The sequence below is a fragment of the Solanum lycopersicum genome, chromosome 7 (assembly GCF_036512215.1).
Source record: "Solanum lycopersicum chromosome 7, SLM_r2.1".
In the NCBI taxonomy this organism is placed as follows: domain Eukaryota; kingdom Viridiplantae; phylum Streptophyta; class Magnoliopsida; order Solanales; family Solanaceae; genus Solanum; species Solanum lycopersicum.
The window spans coordinates 15,614,491-15,636,974 of record NC_090806.1 but is presented as its reverse complement, the minus strand read 5'-3'; the positions used below and the strand labels follow the sequence as shown (position 1 = coordinate 15,636,974).

At 33.5% G+C, this 22,484-nt stretch overlaps 1 long non-coding RNA gene across 1 annotated transcript; it reads right to left on the bottom strand.

Annotated features, from left to right (window-relative positions):
* Window positions 1-8,294: 8,294 nt before the first annotated feature.
* Window positions 8,295-10,269, bottom strand: LOC101249378 (uncharacterized). The gene is made up of 3 exons (XR_182907.5): window positions 10,119-10,269; window positions 9,427-9,481; window positions 8,295-8,663 (listed from the first exon to the last, which is right to left on the bottom strand). It is a non-coding gene; the product is annotated as an uncharacterized lncRNA (long non-coding RNA).
* Window positions 10,270-22,484: the final 12,215 nt, after the last annotated feature.

Genomic DNA, 22,484 nt, shown 5'->3' with positions numbered 1-22,484 from the left:
ATATGCTAATATCTTCCAAAAAGATCTAAAGCATTCTAGAGAATTCTAGGGAATTCTCTAGTCTTCTCCACAAAACTAGAAGGTTCTAGAGTTCTCTGCAAACCTCTTCAAGAATCTAGATCCTTCTCCCCCATTCGAACGTCAAATCTGGCTAGAATTGTGGCGGGACGACACACTCTCCCCCACCTATTGATGCGACGTTTCGCATTGCTGCTGTGTTGGTTTCCGAGTTTTGTCGTGCGATCATCAATCCACACACTTGATCAGTTCCTTCGAGCAGCTTCCTTAGCGGTTGTTCGATCTCTCTCGACCCAATCTTTTGAACCTCCTCCTTCCTAGGAGGCAAGTGTTTTGGCGTCTTCTTTTTCATCATGATAACGTTCCCTCTTGGAATCTTCTTCGCGCATGATGGCAAGGGCTTCTCAGCATCATTTTCTTCTCCCATACTTGCAATGGTAGTTGCAGATGTCATCCTCTTTCTCTTGTCGACCCTCTCAAGCTGCATGGCTGTAGTCGGACCTGTCCCTCCGTCTTTGGTGCCTTAACCATGGGAACCATACATGTTCCTCCATTCTCCAAGACTATAAGTTTATGGAGGTAAGGATCGATCACTGTGTGACACGCCTGGAAGAACTCCTGCCCAAGAATTATATCAAAGATATATAAAGGAGCGACGGTGAAGTTGGTTTTTCCTTGCCACTCACCTAGTGTGATGATTACTCCATGCGCGACTCCACTCACGGGAGTCGGTGATGCATTGACCATCCTAAGTTGGGCATTACTTGGACTGTAACGCAGCCCAAACCTCGTTGCTGCCATCTTGGACACTATGTTGACCTCTGCACCTATGTCGACCAGCGCACGAGCATGTCCTCCATTGATCGTGATGTCGACGTATTGTGTGCCGCATGCCTTTGGCTTCTCATACCTTGGTTCTGCATGCCTTGGTCCATCATGCCTCTGTTCCTCATGCCTCGGCTTCTTTTGCCTTGGCTTTGCATGCTTCGGCACCTTCGGTGGTTGTATGGTGATAGCTCTGAATAGTCTTATCAAGCCCAACTGCTTAGTCTCCTCGATTTGATCTTGCTCATGTGCTTCCTTCTGTTTCCTCTCTCGTAGGATAGCACCAAGGTTCTTCAGTTCAGGGCACTTCGCATAACCATGCGGTCCACCGCATATGTAGAAACCATATCCTTTGGCAACCTGTGTCTTCCTCACCGTGTTGCCATGTTCACCGTACTTCTTGTCATTGGACCTGTAGGTATCATACCTCTGAAGTCGTTGCTCCTAGCAATGTCTCTTGGGTTGTGGTCGTTGCTCCTCGCATTCGCCACGATCTCCCCCACCATTATCATGACTACCTTTTACATCATCCCCTCCGGCACTGTAAGACTTCTCCTGCCTGAAGTCTGTCAAAGCTTCGGCCTGCGTGATGGCTTCATCAATCGTTTTGACCTGTCAGCGTTCCAACTTCATCCTGGCCCAACTTTTCAGCCCATCCATGAAGTGTAACAATATATCTTCATCCGCAAGGTTGGAAATCTGAAGCGTAAGGGTGGTGAATTCTTGCACATACGCGCGTATGCTACCCGTTTGCTTCAACTCACTAAATTTGCTTTTTGCCTCATAGATGACGTTGTTGGGGAAGAACGCCCTCTTGAACTCTTCGCGGAATTGCTCCCACGTGTCGATGGTGCATGTCCCCTTGTTGATGTTGGACTCTTTACGCCTCCACCATAGCATGGCCATCTCTGAAAGATACAACACGGCAGTGTTGATCTTGTTCTCATCACTTCTCACCTGACTACACTTTAAGTAATTCTCCAAGTGCCATAAGAAATTTTCCACCTCTTGCGCGTCGCGGACGCCTTTGAACATAGTTGGTTTGGGTGCCTCGACCCTGGCCTCCCTATCCCGGTCAGGTGATGCGGATCCTCCAACCTATCCTCCTTCCTTGAGCACTTTCACTTCGGCCTTCAGCGTCTCGATCGTGCTAAGCGCTTTCACAAGCTGACACTCCAAGGAAGTAATGGCCTCCTTCATCCCGAACTCAGCCCGCTGGCGTCCCTCCAAATCCTTCCGGATGTTATCGTTATCCTCAAGGGTGAAGTCATTGAGGGTCTTGAAATTGTTGTTCGACACGTTCATGCGCCGGCCTAAGATCTCGACGGCTTGTCTTGCCACTTATACCCTTGCGATCCATTATTCTCTGGCACTGACGTCTATGGCATCTTCGCCTAGTTTTTTGTCACTTGCCCCGACAGTCGAGGGTGGGTGAGATGTTAGCGCCTTGCTAGGTGTGATATCGGGCTGCATTTCCTCGTTACCCTTTTGATCCTTCTTCCCCTTTCGGTTCTTCTTTCCTCCATCCATGCGGACGTCGGAGAGCCGTTTATGTCTCATTCTTTAGTCATTCTCTTATGATCAACCTGCTCTGATACCACTTCGTCATGGACCTAGGAAATTTGCTAAGGCTTCGTGCGGCACTCGACAACTTACTCACGAATCTTTCACGATCTTGTAAGCTCGAGTAAGCCTTTAAGATTCGGAATGCTAAGAAAATGTAAAGAAAGACTTAGAAAGGGAAAAAAAGAACTTTAGAAGAAGGCTTGTATTACTACTTTGCTTGATTGTTGGTCGGATGATTTAAAAATGAGAGGCCCTCCTATTTATACTACATCCTAAGGGCGTAAGTGTAAATAAAATTTACTCTACAAGTCCTTCTAGTAACTACACTTTAGTCCATATTCTAGAGAATTCTACATTTTCTAGAATATGCTAAACTCTTCCAAAAAGATCTAAAGCATTCTAGGGAATTCTAGGGAATTTTCTAGTCTTCTCCACAAAACTAGAAGGTTCTAGAGTTCTCTGCAAACCTCTTCAAGACTCTAGATCCTTCTCCCCCATTCGGACATCAAATCTGGATGGAATTGTGGCAGGACGTCACACTCTCCCCCACCTATTGATGCGACGACCGCGTCGCATTGCTGCTGTATCGGTTTCTGAGTTTTGTCGTGCGATCATCAATCCACGCACTCGATCAATTCCTTCGAGCAGCCTCCTCAATGTTTTTCCAATCTCTCTTGACCCGATCTTTCGAACTTCCTCCTTTGTAGGAGGCAAGTGCCTCGGTGGCTTCTTTTTCATCACGACAGTGTTCCCTCTTGGAACCTTCTTCACGCACGGTGGTAAGGGCTTCTCAGCACCATTGTCTTCTCCCAAACTTTCAATGGTAGCTGCAGATGTCATCCTCTTTCTCTGGTCGCGAGTTGCATGGTTGTCCGTCGGACCTGTCCCTCCATCTTTGGTGCCTTAACTATGGGAACCATACATGTTCCTCCATTCTCCAAGGCTATAAGTTGTTGGAGGTGGGTGTGTGTGTGTGTGTGTGTGTGTGTGTGTGTGTGTTTGTTTCTTCTAACCTTATTAGCATTCACAATGTAGTTCTAGAATTTTGTGTGTTGTGGTTATTGGAGAGAATTTTGCGTACCCCCTTGTATTCGAATGAATTAGTTAAGGTTGTTTATCTCTATATTTTGTACTCTCGTGATTATATAGTGTATTTCTAATCTCCTTTGTATATGTAGGTCGATTGATCGAACGACGTTAAATCTTTATGTGTTTTGGTATATTTCTTGTTTGTCTTCTACTCATAATCTTCGATGTGTTTTGTTAGATTTCGCGTCACACCTGCTTATTTTTTGTCCTAACAAGTGATATTAGATCCACGATTCCATTATGTATCTAGGTTAGACATAGTAGTTCATCTTGGGCGGCTGTAGTTCTAGACACAAAACTTTTTGACAGTAATGAAGAATTTTGTTGAAGAAATTGTTTCAGAGAGGTTCTCTGTGTCGAAATATAGATTTGATGGAGAACATTATGGAGAAGAGATGCAAGATCCAAAATATTATGTGAAGAAGGTTGACAAATTTATTTTTTCTGATTTTCAGACCAAGAGAGAGATTTGTTTTGATTTCTTACCATAAAAAAGTTTTCTTTTTTAGGAAAATTTATTAATATTTTACAAGTCATTTTCTTGTAGGAAAGGCTTTAGGACTCTATAAATATAGGTTTGTACCTTTTAACATATTTATTATTCACAATGTAGGCCTAGGGTTTTGAGAGTTCTGGTTATGGGGGGGGGGATTTTGCATACCTCCTTGTATTTCAAGTGAATTGGTTGACGTTGTTTCTCTCTGTATTTTTTACTCTCATGTCTATATAGTGAATTGTTCATCTCCTTTGTGTACATAGGTCGATTGACCAAACCACGTTAAATCTTTGTGTTTTCGATATATTTTGTCAAGATATGACACCTTAGCCTAACTCAACTCTAAAAGCTAGATCATGCTGGGAGGTTTGTCCAAGTTCATATATGGAGACCAAATTTACATCCCTATACAGATGTGAGACTTCTTAACACTCCCCGCACCCCCAGGACTTAACTTGAGCGTGAACACTCTAAATAAGGGCCCAACATCAGTGAAATATAAATGGAGATACAATATAAAAATGTGACACCCGAGCCTAACTCAACCCCAAAAGCTAGGTCATGAAGGGAGGTTTGTCCAAGTCTATATAAGGAGACTAAATTTTTAATGTCCTGTATTTAAGCAAGGACATATTAGTCTTTAGCCAAAGAAGAAAAAAAATACAAGTGGGTCGTAGCCCATCTGAACGTATCTAGGGATACAAATTTAGATGAAGGGATTTTGGGAGTTAAAAATCTTTACACAACAACTCTTGAATTAAAAAAAAAAGCCTTCCTGTCTTCTCATTCTGTGAAGGAGCATGCAGATCAAGTTCATCACGAAAAACAAAAAGAAGAAGTTGAACCTCTACTATTAGAAATATGGATTTCAAGGTATTTTATTTCAGTTCATTGACATGAGTTTAATGTATTATCACGGGTTAGGTTAATGTGACATTGATAATTCGAATATGAGTTTCAACTGATTTCGATATGAGAATACCCATAGACAAAGGAAGATTTTTATTCTACTAACGCTAAGATACTCCTAATCTCACTGTTGACTTACTTTGTGATGCTTAAATTGAGTTGGTGTTTAAGTATAGTGGGCTGCAATGAACACAAACTTTTATAGTGAATTAGTTAGTGAAAGTTTCAAACAGAAATATTTGAATTATGACTCTTTGTTGCTGAAAATTGATTGAGTAACAAACTAAATGACAAATATGAGGTGGCAAATGAATAAATATGCATTGGCGAGTGAGGGGTGAACTGTAACCTTGGGGATTGGGTATAGTAAATTAGTTCATGATATCTCTAACAAGTAGATTTAACATGAGATTTATATGATGTGAATATAGGTTGATCGAATGAAAGTCATACCGATTACTTGAGGTAACAAGTTTGGAATCTCAAAACAATTGTGAGTAGTAATCTTACCACAATTGATGCTTTATAATTTGCATGATTTCACATGGTTTAGTAAATATGTTACTGAATGTTTTAAACTTGCATGTGGGACAAGTCTTTTACTGGATATGATACTGAAAAGATTATTTGGGATTATCTCATTCTTACAAAATATGGTTACTATTACTGTAAAGGTTTTACACTTATTCAAGAAATAGTATTTTGACAGGTGATTGTTGAACCATGAAATGATATGATTTGATAAGATTTAAATGCTCTGTTTGATTTTGAAATGCTTTTACTGATTACAAGAAGAATATAAATGGGAGTAGACCTTAATGAATCCCGTAGCTAACGGCGGATCGTTAGACCTGGTGCACTTTGTAATTACCAATTACTGATAAAGCCCTTGCTAGTAGAAAGATAAAATTAGTATATCATTACCGATATCCCTCGAGTAGGGATCTACTGATATAAAAAGTTAACTCCTTTATGAGGAGTTCATGTTATTGGTTACTTCTTAAAGAGAAGGTCACTCTGATCACATTATTCATCCTTGGAAACCTCCCAGATATAAGATATGATATAAAGGAAAGTGAATTTCTGAGGTTACCCATAGTCATTTCTTCTATTAGAAGTTATGATTATTCTTTCGTATGGTAAACTGGTGTCTAGTATAAGACTTATGTTTTGGAGTTGGAATTAGTATTTTTTACTCTTTAAATAGCTTATTGATGAATAAGGTAGGAAATGATGAGATTGGTTGGCTGCGTTTATTGATTTTTATCACATGTAATTTCAGGATAGGCCCAAAAACAGAGGAAACTCTGTTCGATTTTCTGTAGAGTTCTAGTCAAGGCTTACTTTGGAACTTTTCTCCTTAGCGTCGGTCACGATTCTAAATTGGGTTGTGCAAAAATTTTCACCCCTCTACGGATATAGGACTTCTTAACATATTTCTGATTTATTTTCTTACTCGTGATCTTTCGAGTATTATTTTGCTAGCTTCCGCGTTACACCTGCTTATATTTTGTCCTAACAAAAACTAACGTACAAGACTTTAAATATTATTTGGAAAACAGCAATCTAAGAGAGAACTATCCCATGACCTACTAATATTTTGAGTAACTTCAACTAAATTAGGACTCCTAATACTAGTAATTTGAATACGTAAGAGACTCCTAAAAATATTGATAATAACTTAATGACTTTTGAAGTCAACTAATACTTCCCCTTGATTAAAAATCAGACACTCCCAACTGTGGCCTGAAAAATTCATTCTTAGCTAAGGAAGAGACTTCATAAATATATTTGTTGCTTGCTCGTTTGTGCCGCAAATTTCAGGAGTATTATTCCATTAGCTACCAATGTCCGTATGAAGTGATATTTCATATCTTAGCCATAGCAATTGTTGATATTAGGAAAAATTTTAGTAGACTCTTTTTGCTCGTAACTAAAATCTGCAAGTAGTTTTTGTAGACATAAAGCTTGTAGTGCTACTAAACTTCTTGTTGTATACTCCTCCTTAGAAGTTGACATAGTTATAGCCTACTGCTTCTTTGAACTCCATGTCACTACTTCAAAACCAAAGCTAAAACAACTACCAAGAGTGCTTTTTCGGTCGTCCAAGAAGCCTTCATAATCAATATTAAAAATAAATAACCATCACCTACTTAAGAGAATTCATTCCAAAATATTTCCTAATCACAATTCAATCACCCACAATTACCTTCCATATGATAACACCAAACAAACATGATAATTTCAACATAACTAATCAAGTTTATCATCAACCTAAACCTCAACTAACTATACATTCAACTATCCACCCTACGAAGGTCTATGCATGAAATCTCCCGATAATCCACTAGATATTATAAAAGTAAGTATAGGTGTAACTACTCAGTTAAGAAAAACTCAGCTTACACGTCAAGCACTTGTTGAACAATCATAGGCTTCTGGACTTCTGGCTGTAAGGGGGGGGGGGGGGGGATTCTGATGAGGGTAAATAAAAAATCATTTACCTCTCCTTTGCAGTGAAATCTCTCCCCTCCATTGTTCTCGAGCTTAGAGTGACTTAAGAGCATTTTTGGAGTAACCCTCCATATTTTTCTTCTTCCCAAATTTGGAAGGAAAATAAAATACATCGTTTTATCTAGGGTCTGATCCATCAACCTGCTATAGCTTTCACGCAGGAACTATAGAGCATTGTCTTAGCGGGAGATGTCCCATTATGGCGGGCTGATGTCAGCCTATATCAAATCAAATATACGCAATTTCATGTGTTCCTCAATTTTTAATTTGGCATCAAATTTTCAAAAATTTTGAGATTCCACAAGAGGTGCCTTTTGAATAACCACGGATCAAGTTGTTAGATCCCATAGAGGGTTAGTGTGGGTGTCACTAAGGACAGGATAGGACCGTGAGAAAAACTCACCTCACTCTCTTTCAAATATTTATTCCTCTTTTTTTTCATGCTCAAACTCAAATCTTCTACCAGCATCAGTAAACATCCTAATTTCTAGTGACCCAATGTCACCACAAGTGTGTACCAAACTTATTGATAATTCAAGACAAAAATCAAAATCACGAAAGATTAAAATATCCAACAACAAATCTTACACATTCAGTAAAGTTAAAACCTAATTTTATTTAATCAACTTAACAATTTTATTTGATTGGTTACCCTGCATGTTTGACTCTTAAATTATATCATTGTAATAATATTATGAAAAATAAATATATCTTTGAAATTAATGAAGTTGTATGATTACTATTTTGTAATTAGGCTTTCCAAACATACCCTAAATCTTATTTCGTGTCAGAAAAGAGAGGAAGATAAATGTTGCAGCTTTGAAAATTAATAATCTAACAAGTTTTGGAAATTTTAGCATTAATGACATAGTGTTGATTGAGGAGAAGCGTTATGGAGTTAATGATAAATTAAAAGATTCAAGACAACCCTAATTATAATCTAACGGTTTCATGTCAAACAAAGTACCTGAAGTGCAAGCTCAGGATGTAATCACATAATTTTTCATATTTGGTTCAATTTTAAAATATTTTCTTTAGAAACACAAGTTTCTTTTTAAAAAAACGACTTTCCGAGGGAAACAAGTTCCACAAGTGGTAGTGTGATTCTGCACTTCTTCCTATCCTTCAACGCACCCCTCCCTGCTTCTTTAGGGTTTGCCTAGATTATATGTCACTAATTTGCCAAATACTTCATTCAGCTACTCCTTCAACGGTAGTTGTTCGAGTGTTGTCTTCTTTTGATGTCCTGTCAATTAATGTTGTACAAGAACATTACATATCATCAAAAACAAATCATCACTTCATGTGTTGTATAAATTATCTAGAGTATATTTGTAATGGATTACTATAGTATACATGAACGATAAGATTTGGATCTGAACTCTTCAATTATTTTCCATTTCACCCAAGGAAGGTACTGCAGAGACTTGCAAAACTTAAGTTGAAAAATAACTAGTAAACCAAGTAAAAATTGCTTTAAAAAAAAATCTCAAACAATTAGTGCATGGAAACAAATTATCAATAGGTATCTAAATATATAAAATTCCAAAAGGAGTTTGTTCTCAAAATTCAAATAAAATCTAGACCTAAATAGCTGTCTGAAATGCCCTCATATGACGTGGAGATGTTTCATACAACCATTTTGGTCTGATTTTACTTATTTGTGTTTGGATTTTGAGAACACTTTTGGAATTTGATATATCTAGAAATTTATTGATGATTTGAATCCATGCACTTACCTATTTTCTTTACTTAGCATATTTTACTCGGTTTACAGATTATTTTTCTTCTATTAAAGTCTTGTTTGAGCGACATTTTTCTTGGTTGAAAGAAGAATAATTGAAGATCATAGATCTAAAACTTATTGTTTCCATATAACGTAATTATCCATTCCAAATGCTCTCTAGATTATTTATGTGTTATATGAAGTGATGGTCCTTTTCTATTACTAAAGCATTAAGTGATAATATGTAAATTGCTGGAAAGTAGTAACATGAATATAAGTGTACCACATTGTTTTTGTCTTCACTTGAATGCATCATCTATGCACTTTCTATTAGAAATCTGGAAACTCGAAAAACATAATAAAGTAAAAGTGTTCATCAATTTCATATTCAACCTATGCAAAAAAAAAATATTTAACTCAATGTGTGTTTACATAAAATATTTTTTAAAAAAAGGCACCTAGGTGTTAAACTTAGAGGTATGAAATGAGTGCTTCATGCATATGTTTGAGGTTTGCAAAACAAAATCATCTAATGCCAGTAAACACGAACAATATGTAGACAACATCAAAATTACCCCATCAATAAAAATAAATAATCCATCAAAATATTATTTTATTTTTAAAAAAAAAAGAGAAGCAAAATTCTCGGGAAAAAAATCATTCAATTTAGTCAATTGAAATTTCTCCAACAACGAAACGTGTTATAAAAACATATCATGAATGTTGAGAAGAAAAAAAAGTAAAACAATCTATGTTTAAGAAGAGTTTATCAAAAGAATTTTTCACATATATGTGTAAGTATTGCAAAAACAAGGGGGAAAAGAGTGAATTCATCATATATACATTTGCAACAAGTAAATAGGTTTTTTTAAAACTTGAATCTGTTAGAACAAACTATAAACACTACTATTAATACTTCATAAGATTGTAAACACAAATATAATATAGTTAAATACATGAAAAGATCATGTTTACCTTTAATATTTGGCATATCAATGAACAACCAAAAGACGAGCTAGGCTAGATCTACTTTTCTTTAGCTAATGACGGCTGACACCGTATGAAAATGCATTTTAGGTTAAGCCAAAAGAGGAGATCTAGATTTGTATTTATAGGCTTAAAAGTTATGACCTGGTGGCTCCAATCATGGGCTTACTAGTCTTCAACGGGTCTACATTATTATGTTAAGTCCACAATAGGCTTATAACATCAAATGAATATAGGCCCATATGAAATCCACACAAATACATGATGTGTCTAAAACCTAATAATAAGATAATGCTAACTTTTTTCCACTTGGACAACATTAACTCAAGGCCAAAGTCATATGCAGCCACTCAAACTTGTCCCGATTATTCATTTCAACACCTCAACTAGACGTACTACCTATTGAACACTTCAACCATTCTGAATTTGAACCATTTGAACATTTTTTTGAGAATAAACAAAAAATAGAGGATGTGTGAAATACACTCGCGCTGACATGTCAATTTGACCAATTAAATAATGACATGAGTTATTTTTTAATCCAAAAAATTATTTAAACATTATATTATAAAGTAAAAAAAAACATTTTAAAGTAAAAAAAATGAAAAAAAAAAAAGTAAAACTTAAACACCTACTTCCCTGCCTTCAAGTGGAATCCAAAACATACATTTCCCTCTAACTCCATTAATGGCGACCCTCCCTTCCCTGTACAGTTCCATCTTTAACCCGACAATTTTTTTTTCATCAGCTCTTTTATTAATTGTAACTTTTTACTTCATCTCGTTTTTTAGGTAGAGAAAGATGGGGAAAAGAATCCCTCCGAAAAATTTATAAATGAAACAAAATGCTAAGAATTTTGAAACCATTAGAATGGTGGGGGAAGAAGATAATCACCGATGCTAAGAATTTTGAAATCATTAGAATGGTGGAGGAAGAAAATAACCATGGTGCATGGATATGGGGGTTGTGGTGGGGTGGGGTGGGGTTGATAGAAATAGGGAAGAAGAAGACAATTGTTCTTCTTCTTTTTTGTTAATTATTTTTTTTAGAATTAACTTAGGGGTATAAATTAAGAAAAAAAAGAAAAATATTATTTTAATAAATTAACGCGCTCAAGGAAAGTGAATTACACGTTTTTTTTCCATGTCAGCATTTTGTGTCTAATAGGAATGACTTTTGAACAAATAAAGTGTTCAATTGGCACAAGGATTAGTTGAGGTGTCTAAATGATTATGCGGACAACTTTGAATGGCTGGAGATGACTTATAACTTAATTATATATATATATATATATATATTATAGAAATTGACTGTTGGGCTGAATAGATAGTGGCTCATTGGATTGCATGGAAGGATATTTGTGTTCCAAAGGAAGGAGGGTTGGGGTTTAGGTCACTGTTTGATATCTCTAAGGCTTTATTTGCCAAGTTGTGATGGAAATTTAGGACTACAAAAATACGTTGTGGTCTAATTATATGTGGAACAAATATTGCAAGAGGCATGGGCCACAAACAGTAGAACGGAGGGATCCTAAGTATGGAAAAATATGCTATTGGCAAGGGATTTTTTTATCAAGAAATATGGTGGGAACCCAAGGAATTGAAGGACAAGGTAGTGTATGGTTTGACACATTATCATTTGAATATGAATCACGATCATGGTCAAGTTGAATCTGTTAGTCAGTTATTTAATGAGGACGGATGGGATCAACATTAATACATTACAATTTTGATTAGCAAATTAAACCTGCAATCACATTAACACTGACCTGGGAAACATAAAACTTACACAACCTTGGTGGATGCCTAGCAAAGATGGACAATCTAAGGTGAGGACAGCATGGAACTTACGTATTGAGAATATATCAAATATATGGATGAAAGGACTACCTTTTAAGGTGTCCTAATTCTTATTATGGAGGAGGTGGTTTAGAAAAATTCCAATTAGGGAGGTGCTAATTAGAAGAGGCATCACTGGTGATCTAAAGTATTGTTGTTGTAACAAGAAACTTTTGTACATTTATTTATTAAATTTCCTGCAGATTCTTATCATACTTGGAGATTCTTTAGTGAAGCAGCAAGATTACATTTCCAGGAAGTAGAGATCAAACAAGTTTTGGATGAGTGGTGGAAGACTGATTGTCCTAGCAAATTAAAGCCAATATTTAAAGCAGTGCCTAATTTTATTATATGGCAAATCTGAAGGAGGAGGAACGTGATTAAACATGGGAGTAGAATGTATAAGCATAGCATGGTATTTCGCAAAAATTTATACCAAGTATAGATATCCATGGTAGAGTTGGCCATTGATTGTGAAGCTTTTAGAAGATTGATTATACACACCTCTGATTCAGACAAAAATTGTTAGATGGTTACACCCGGCCTCCAAGGGGTAAGACTTGAGACAGAATCGATGGCTTTCTATCTGTATAAGGAATGAAGAAGGAAATACAATGTTTGCTGAATCAAGAGTGATGAAGAAGTTTCTGTTAGAAACTGAGGCCATTAGAATGGGTATAGAATATTGTATAGTACCCTTGATTATTAAAACAGATTCTTTAATGGCATAGAAAGTCATTTAGAAGGTCCCCTGATTGATATCGTTGGATGTTGGATACATAAAGAGATTGATGATTGATATAAAAGTGGAGGTGGTGCACACCTATCTGGAAGATTTTTTTGCTAATCATGCTATTGATTTTGCAGGTACACACCGAAGACAATTCTCAAATTTGTGGGAAACTCCTCTTCAAGCACAAACAATTATTCAATTGAAAGGGACAATATACCAAATCTGAGAATTAACAAAGTACAAAATACAGGATATCGGACACAAAGTTAATAATGATCCAAAGTTCAACAAATACATATGTCAGTGCTTCAGTAAATTCTGTTAATGGAGTGCTTGAACCCTTCATTTTAGTAGTTTCCATATTGTAATTTGGGTCTTGGCCACTTTGAATGTTGTTCTTTGTTCTATTATTAATAAATGGCCCTTCTCGGGCATTTTAATAAAATAATAATGAAAACAAAAACAGTGGCCATAAATATGTAGTGCTGGAATGCCATTTTCCAACATGGTTTAGTAAAAAAAAAACATCGAAATAGAGTAGTACTTGCATTCAGTGGTCAACCTACGATTTTCTTTGGGGACGTTTGAAAAATAAAAGTATAAACATTTAATTAAGTTTTTATAAATAGAAATCTTAAATTTTTGGGGGGTTTAAAACCACATTTTTAGCACAATTTTTTAAGTAAGAAACACTAAAAAAAATGAAAACTAAACTGAATTTTTTCCCAAAAAAAAAACAAACCTCAAACTGAATAAATTTTTTGGGTTTAAATCACACTTTTAAAACGTTTTTTAAGTAAAGCAACACTAAAAAAATGAAAAACATAACTGAAAATGTTTATAGAAAAAACTAAAAAAAGAAATTAAAAAGATAAAAATAAAACACTTTCACTGGGATTCAAACCAGTGACACAAAAAACTTAGTATCAAAGAGACTTGCCATTACCCCATCAATTTCTCTTTGTCAGTGAAAGGGCTCAATATATATATATCTACAAAAATACAAAAATATATACAATATAACTTTTTTACCAAGGAGATTCAGATGAACCCCAGAGGACCATATGGGTCCGCCCCTGCTTGCATCACTCAACGACACAAGACCTATCCACAGTTGCTAGCGTTGAAATTCTGTAGACATAAATGAATAATAGATCGATTTTTTTTCATTGACAATCCTTCAATAGATTTTTCATGACATGTGCACCATAGAAATATTGTCACTCCAATTTTTTCGTATAAATGTTAGTATGATTATACCTTTGTTTCGTTCATTTTTCAAGAATATCCATTATTTTTATGCTTTGGTTCACAAACTTGATGTGAAAATTGAGATTTTAAATTAAAAAAAGTTGTAAATAATGAAATCCGGATGCCATGTATCAAATTCACACTTCATGACTTTAAAAGATTTAAGTATGACTTTAGAGGATTTAATTATAACTTTAAAAGACCTCTTTCATGACTTTGAAGGATTAAGGACATACTTACTTTTTATATATATAGTCATTTTTATGTAGATACAAATACATGGAAATATTGAAAGATTGGAAGAGAAATATTATTACTCTTTCTCTCTATTTCTTTGATATTAAATTTCTTATACTTTATTAATTTCTAACATGTTATCAGCAAGAAGTCTCTTATAAGTTTTTCATCATGTCAAATTTGTCAAAATTGGAGTTCGTGGCACTTGATATTTTTGGTAAAAATTATTTGTTATGGGTACTCGATGCGGAAATTTACCTAGACGCTAAAAATCTTGGTACCACCATTACTAAGGAAAATGCAGCATCGAGTAAGGACAAAGCGAAGACTATGATTTTTCTTCATCGTCATTTGGATGAAGGATTAAATGTCGAATATTTGACAGTGAAGGATCCACTTGAATTGTGGGCTGATTTAAAGGAAAGGTATGACCAACTTAAGGCAACAGTATTGCTTAGGGCTCGTTATAATTGGACACACTTACGATTACAGGACTTTAAAACTGTATGTGAATATAATTCCGCTGTTTATAATATCACTTTCCAATTAAAATAATGTGAAAAAAATATAACAGATGAGGATCTGTTGGAAAAGACGTTTTACTACTTTTCATGCCTCAAATTTGGTGTTACAACAACAATATCGTGAAATGGGATTTAAAAAGTATTCTGATTTAATCTCATGTCTTCTTGTGGCTAAGCAACATAATACCCTTTTGTTGAAAAATTATGAAGCCCGTCCCACTGGAACTGCTCCTTTAGCGGAAGCAAATGTGGTAGAAGTACATGGCCAGTCTAAAAGAAGACAAATTAAAATTTCGGGCCTTAATAATTTGCGTGGACATAGCAATAGCTGAAAATGATATAACAATTATCGTGGTAGTGGTCATTATAAAACAGAGAACAATACAGGTTCTCAAAGTAATAGTTTAAGAGGCAATTGACATCGTTGTAACATGAAAGACCATTGGAAGAATGAATACCGGACGCCTGAGCATTTTTTCAGGCTTTATCAAAATTCCTTTAAACGAAAGGCAAATGGAGGTGGTACATATTTTTCTAATGCTCGGGTGGAATCACACTTGACATTTGAAAATAATGTTGAGGAAAAACATCCGCAAATGTACAATGATAATATTGAAGCAAATTTAGCTTTGAAGAATGGCGATTTTAATAACATCAATGATATTACTCATTTGGAGGTTGAAGATTTTTTTCGAGATCGTAGCTGAAGTTTGATGTTATTTTATGATATGCAATATGTTGTTGTTTTTGTGTGCTTTTCATTATCAATTTTTTGGGTCACTTTTATTTTAAAAGTAAAATAATATAAAGACCTAAGTTTTCTTATCTCTTATGATGTACTTTTATTTTACGAAGATAAATAAAAATTTTCAGTCTTCAATTGGATCCAAGATGAGTAGTGGAGATATGTGTCTCATGGATAGTGCTACAACTCACATTAGATTAAGAGAAAAAAATATTTCTCTCATTTAAATATGAAGGGGTCAATGTTAATACAATACCGAGTAGTATAAAATAATTGATGGCTTTGGGAGAGCATCATTATTACTACCTGGAGGAATAATATTGGTCATTTATAATGCTTTGTATTGTAGTAAGTCTCAAAAAAAAGTTATTAAGTTTCAAGGCTATTCGCCAAAATGACTATCATATTGAGACTGCAAATAAAGCAAATGTTGAATACCTTTATATTACTACAATAAAGAGGCAAAAAGATTTGTGCATGGAAAATTATTCACACTTTCTTCTGGGTTGTACCACACAAGTATTGATGTGGTTGAATCATATGTCATGCTAAATAAAGATTTACCAATCATAATAATTTCATCATTTGTAATGAATGGTTGGGTCATCCCGGTTATAATACGATGCGCAAAATTATTGAGAATTCACATGAGATACTTTGAAGAATCAGAAAATTCTTCAATTTAAGAAATTCTCTTGTGTTGCTTGTTCCCAAGGGAAACTAATTATTAAACCATTAGCAACTAAGGTTGGATTGAATCCTCTACATTTCTGGAACATATACATTGGTGATATATGTGGACCAATTCACCCTTCATTTGGACCATTTAAATATTGTATGTTTTTGATAGATGCATCTACAAGATGGTCACATGTGTACTTATTATCAACTCGCAACATGGCTTTTGCGAAATTGTTGGCCCAAATTAAAAGGTTAAGAGCACAATTTCCAGATTATACTATAAAGACAATTCGTCTTGATAATGCTGGTGAATTTACATCTCATTTCTTTAATGATTATTGTATGTCCATTGGAATAACAGTTGAACTTCCAGTAACTCATATTCATACCCAAAATGGTCTAGCAGAATTATTAATTAAACATTTTTAGTTGATAGCTAGACCATTACTGATGAGGACAAAACTTCCTCTTTCGATATGGGGGCATGCTATTTTGCATACAGTAACTTTTGTGCGCATAGGCCAATCAGTTTTCATGATTTCTCTCCACTACAATTGGCTTTTAGAAAATAGCCAAATATTTCTCACCTTAAAATTCTTGAATGTGCGGTACATGTTCCAATTGCTCCACCATAGTGCACAAAGATGGGTCCCCAAAGAAGGTTGAAAATATAGGTTGGGTATGAATCTCCTTTTATTATAAAGTATTTGAAATCCATTACTGGAGATTTATTTACAGTAAGATTTGTTGATTGTCATTTTGATGAATCTGAATACCCAAAATTAGGGAAGAAACATAAAAAGTTGGAAAATGAGATAGATTAAAATGCAGTATCACTATCTCATTTAGATCCTTGAACAAATCAATATGAACACGATGTTCAAAAGATGATTTATTTGCAAAATATTGAATCAACTGCCACATGCATTTAAACCTTTCAAGGGTTACTAAATCTCATGTTTCAGCTGCAAATGCTCTAGTAAGAGTTGATATTCCGATAGAACAAACTGGTAATGCAAATGAATCTAGACCACGTCTGAAATGTGATACACCAATTGGTTCAAAGGATAAAAATCCTCGAAAAATAAAAGGAAAAAATAATGATAATATGAAAGCGAGTGATCAAGGAGAGCCTCAAGACATAACAAATGATGAGACACCGAAAATGTTGAGATATCTAAAATAATGAAAATGAAGAGATCTCAATAAGTTATGTCTGACTAGAAAAATGTGAAACTGAAATGATGTTGTAATTGATAACATTTTTGCTTATAATGTTGCTACTAAAATAATGCAACAAGATGAGAATCATGAATCAAAATTTATTGATAAATATAGACAGAGAAATGATTGGAAAAAATGGAAGAACGCAATTCAAGCAGAGTTAACTTCACTTGAAAAACATGAATTTTTTGGATCAATAATTCAACACCTGAAGGTGTCAAGTCAGTGGAGTACAAATGAATTTTTGTAGGAAAACAAAATGAAAAAGTTGAAGTCGTAAGATACAAAACACGATTGTGGCTCTGAGATTTTCGCAAAGGCCTGACATTGACTATGTAGAAACATATTCTCCGGTGGTAGATGCAATTAACTCTCGATATTTAATGAACTCGGTAGTTTATGAAAATCTTGAAATGTACCTAATGGACATGATCACTACCTATTTATATGGCTCATTGGACGACGATATTTTTATGAGAATTGTTGAAGGATTTAATGTGTCTGAAGAATACAATGGTTCTCGAGAAACTTGTTAAATAAAGATTCAGAAATCTTTATACGGATTAAAACAATCAGTGCGAATGTGGTATAATCGCCTTAGCGAATATTTGTTGAAAGAAGGATTTAAAAATGATTCAATTTGTCCTTATGTCTTCAAGAAAAGTTTTGGATCTGAATTTGTCATAATTGTTGTATATGTTGATGATTTGAATATCATTGGTACTCTTCATGAGCTTTCAAAGACATTAAAATGTCGGAAAATGATTTTGAAATGAAAAATCTCAAAAAGATAAAATTTTATCTTGGACTACAAATTGAACATTTTGCAAATGAGATATTTGTTCATCAATCAACATATATTGAGAATATATTAAAGAGATTTTACATGGATAAAGTACATTCATTGAGTAGTCCTATGGTTGTGAAATCTCTTGATATTAATAAAGATCTATTTCGGCCTCATGAAATGAAGGTGAACTTGTTGGTGATGAAATATCATATCTTAGAACAATTGGTGCATTAATGTATCTTGCTAATAATTGTAGACATGATATAGCTTTCTCAGTAAGTTTGTTAGCAAGGTTAAGTTTTTCTCCAACACAAAGCCACTGAAATGAAATTAAGCATATATTCATATAACTCCGAGGGACTATTGACATGTGATTGTTTACTCAAATGAATCCAATTCACAATGGATTGGTTATGCAGATGCAGGATATTTGTTTGATCCCTATAAAGGTCGATCATGGACAGACTATCTATTCACATGTGATGGTATAACTATATCATGCCATTCAATAAAACAAACTATGGTTGTCACTTCCTCAAATCATGCAGAGTTTAATAACCATTCATGAAGCAAGTCGAAAATGCGTTTGGTTGAGATCAATAATTCAATACATTCAATAAACATGTAGTCTTTCTTTGAAAAGAGATATTCCAACAATATTGTATGACGATAATGTTACATGTATAGCTCAACTGAAAGGGGAATACATTAAAGAGATAGAACAAAACACATTTCATCAAAAAAAAATTCACTCATTATTTTCAAAAGAAGGGTGATATAGATGTTCAACAAGTTCGCTCAAGTAATAATTTAGCAGTATGTTTACTAAGGCATTGCCAACTTCAACCTTTGAGAAATTGAGATACAAAATTGAAATGTATCCTCTTCGAGATATTAAATGATGTTTTCATCGGGGGGAGTAAATATGTGCATCACTCTTTTTTCCTTCATCAAGATTTTTATCCCACTAGGTTTTTTCTTGATAAGGTTTTTGACGAGGCAACAAACAATGCGTATTAAGAATAACTATGTACACTTTCTTTTATTCTTTTAGATTTTATTTTGTACATGAACATTCATGGGGGAGTGTTGTAAATAATGAAATATGGATGTTATGTATCAAATCCACACTTCATGACTTTAAAATATTTAAGTATGACTTTAAGGGATTTAATTATGACTTTAAAGATCTCTTTCATTGACTTTGAAGGATTAAGGATAGGATAAATACCTATATACACATCTTTATTTTCCATAATTTCTATTATTCTCTATCATTTAAAAATATTTCTAAAATCCCTCTTTTTCCTTTCAAACCCATTGTTCCAGATACATAAAGTTATACACGTTTTTCTTTCTATTTTTACTCCTTATTTCACTGCCTCAACCTCTTCCTATTTTTACTCACTCTATCTCTTCCTATTTTCACTCCCTCAATCTTTACTTCCTTCATTTTTTACGTAATATCTCTCCACAATTTTTTTTCAGAACAACTCAAGTTTTCGCTTTACAATTTTTTTCAAAGAATTACCGAATTCTCCTTCATTTTCACCTTCACAATATACATAAGGGAAATGTAAAAGATATGATGTATTCATATTGTTTCTTGCAAAAAAATCAATTTTAGGAGATCCTCTTTTACTGGTGAAACTATATTATGAAATGAAAAGAAGTAGTCTCTACCAAATGTATCATTTTATCATGTATCAAGTGTTGTTATGTATCTTCTACGGTTATTCAAATTTAGAAGAATATGTTTTCGTACACAATATCAAATTATATTCATGATATATTTGTGAGCGAAGAAATCGAGGAAGGACACATGCTCGAGCTTTAAATCTATTGTTTTATAAATTTTCAAAATCCCTCATTTTTGCGCATTGAATTAATGTATCAGCGTATCAAATTAATGTATCTCACGCATCAGATTAATGTATCATGTATAAAATATAATGTATCTTACTTAACGATTAACGTATCAATGCTTATTTTAGTTATGATACGTAAATTCAAATTTATACTAAATGTATCCGATACATAACAATTACCAATGTATCGATCTCAAACAGTTACTATACTGTATTTAAAAAAAAATAAAGTGTTGTATTTCTCAAATAAAATAAAAGACATAAATAATAATGTATCAAACACTATTTTTAGTTATGATACGTAAATTTAAATTTATACTAAATGTATCTTATACATAACAATTACCAAACAATAATCTATCGATCTCAAACTTAAAATCTTATGAGCAACACTTACTTAATTAATGTATCTAGTAAAAATATAATATCTATCAATTCAATCGAAAGGATCTTCATGATCTCAAACAAAAGAACATACATAAATAATAATATATCATGCACTAATTTTTTAGTTATGATAGGTAAATTTGGATTTATACTAAATGTATTTGTAACATAACAATTTCCAAATAATAATATATTGATCTCAAACCTAAAATTTTATGGGCAACACTTTCTTATTTGGTGTACAAAGTAGAAATACAACACTTATCAATTTAAATTGAAAGGATCTTCATGATGTATCTTCTTAAAAATTTTGATAATTTTTAATCAAAATTGAAAGAATCTTCAATGAACTAGGAGAATAATTTTGAAATTCAAAATTTTCGTCAATTTTGAATCAAAATAGAAAGGATCTTCAATGACTGGAGAAAAATTTAGAATCTCAAAATTTTCGATAATCTTGAATCAAAATCGAAAAGATATTCGATGAACTTGAAGATTTACAGAAGAAATTGTTTGTCCAACAACAATTCCATACAATCCTTCATAACTCATCCCGCTTTTCAAAATTTTGACAAATTTTTTTATGAAACAGAGAGAACGATGAACAAGAAGAAGAAATTTAATTTTTTGATTTTTTTAGATTGTTACACTATATGATTTTGAATTATTGATAATAATTTTGAATGAAATAACGTACTTTGTGAAATCTTAATTTAATTTTCAGTATTTCCCCTTAATTAGTGGAACAAATGGATACTATGAGATTTTAAATTGATTTTCCAGCCTTTTTTCCCTTAATAAGTGCAACAGATTGATACATAATGTATCAACAATAATATATCCAAATCCTTAATTATGTATCTGAAATAATTATGTATCTAAAAGGTCTAAAAAAATATGAGATTTATGTAATTATAAAAATAATAGAGATAAAAGATAATTTAAGTTTTACACTATGATATTTATGTAAGTTATACTTAAGGATATACTTACTTTCTATATATAATCTTCTAATACTTAACTTTATGACAGAAAATAAGTTTTGAGGTTTGAAGGTCAAATTTGACTGTATAGATAAGATTAGACAGTCAGGCGTAGAAGCATATAGTCTAGGGGTATATGTGACAATTGTTATGCTTTTCCATGTAGACTAGATACAATTCTAATTTGATTTGGATAAATCAAGTTAAAAACATTGAAAGACAATAAAAACTATATATAATGAAGTTAGGATTTAAGACAAAAAAGTTCACACGTTCAATTGAATAAATTGATATACTTTGACGTGTTATTAATAGTTAGTGAAACTTAATTATATTTAGTTGGATTTATATAAAATTCTTAGGGTTTAAATTAAATGAATTTATCTTTGAACTTTGGATGATTAAGATTTGTAATTAAATTACTTTATTCGTGTTTCCGAAGTAATATATTCTTCTATGGAACTAAGGTTCATTTTGAATGATCCTAACGTTACTATTATAAAAAATAAAAATAAAAAGATGAAAAGCTTTAGCCCATTTTGAATTATCCGAACATCACTATTATAATGGGAATTTCTTCATTCACATTAACATTCACCATGGCCTACACTAATGTTGAACCCTTCTCCCATTTTGCTTTTCTTAGTAATTTATTTTGGTATAAAAGTTAAAATGTTATGAACCTTCTTATCAAAGTAGGGTCACTTAACAATTTATTCCTAACGAGTCTTTGTCTAATATTCAGAAATAGTCTTTCTACTTTTACAATAGTATTAATAAGTCTTTCTACTTTTACAATAATATTGATAAGGTACAATAGCTCATAGTTGGTTAAAGTGTCTACTTGAAAATACGAAACTAAGTATTTGTTTATTCAAGCCCCCAAAAAACCAAGTCTTCCATAAATTACAAAATAGGGGACTTGACTTTGTTTGAAATTAATGCATATAACAAGTAGTGATCACCCCTTTTTTTAATCCTCATATTCACAACAACAAAAAAAACGGATACCAAAGAATACTACAAAACAATTCACTTGATTTTGATCTGTCTATTAGTACTGATCATGCATTAAAGCTTTACTTTTCAATCA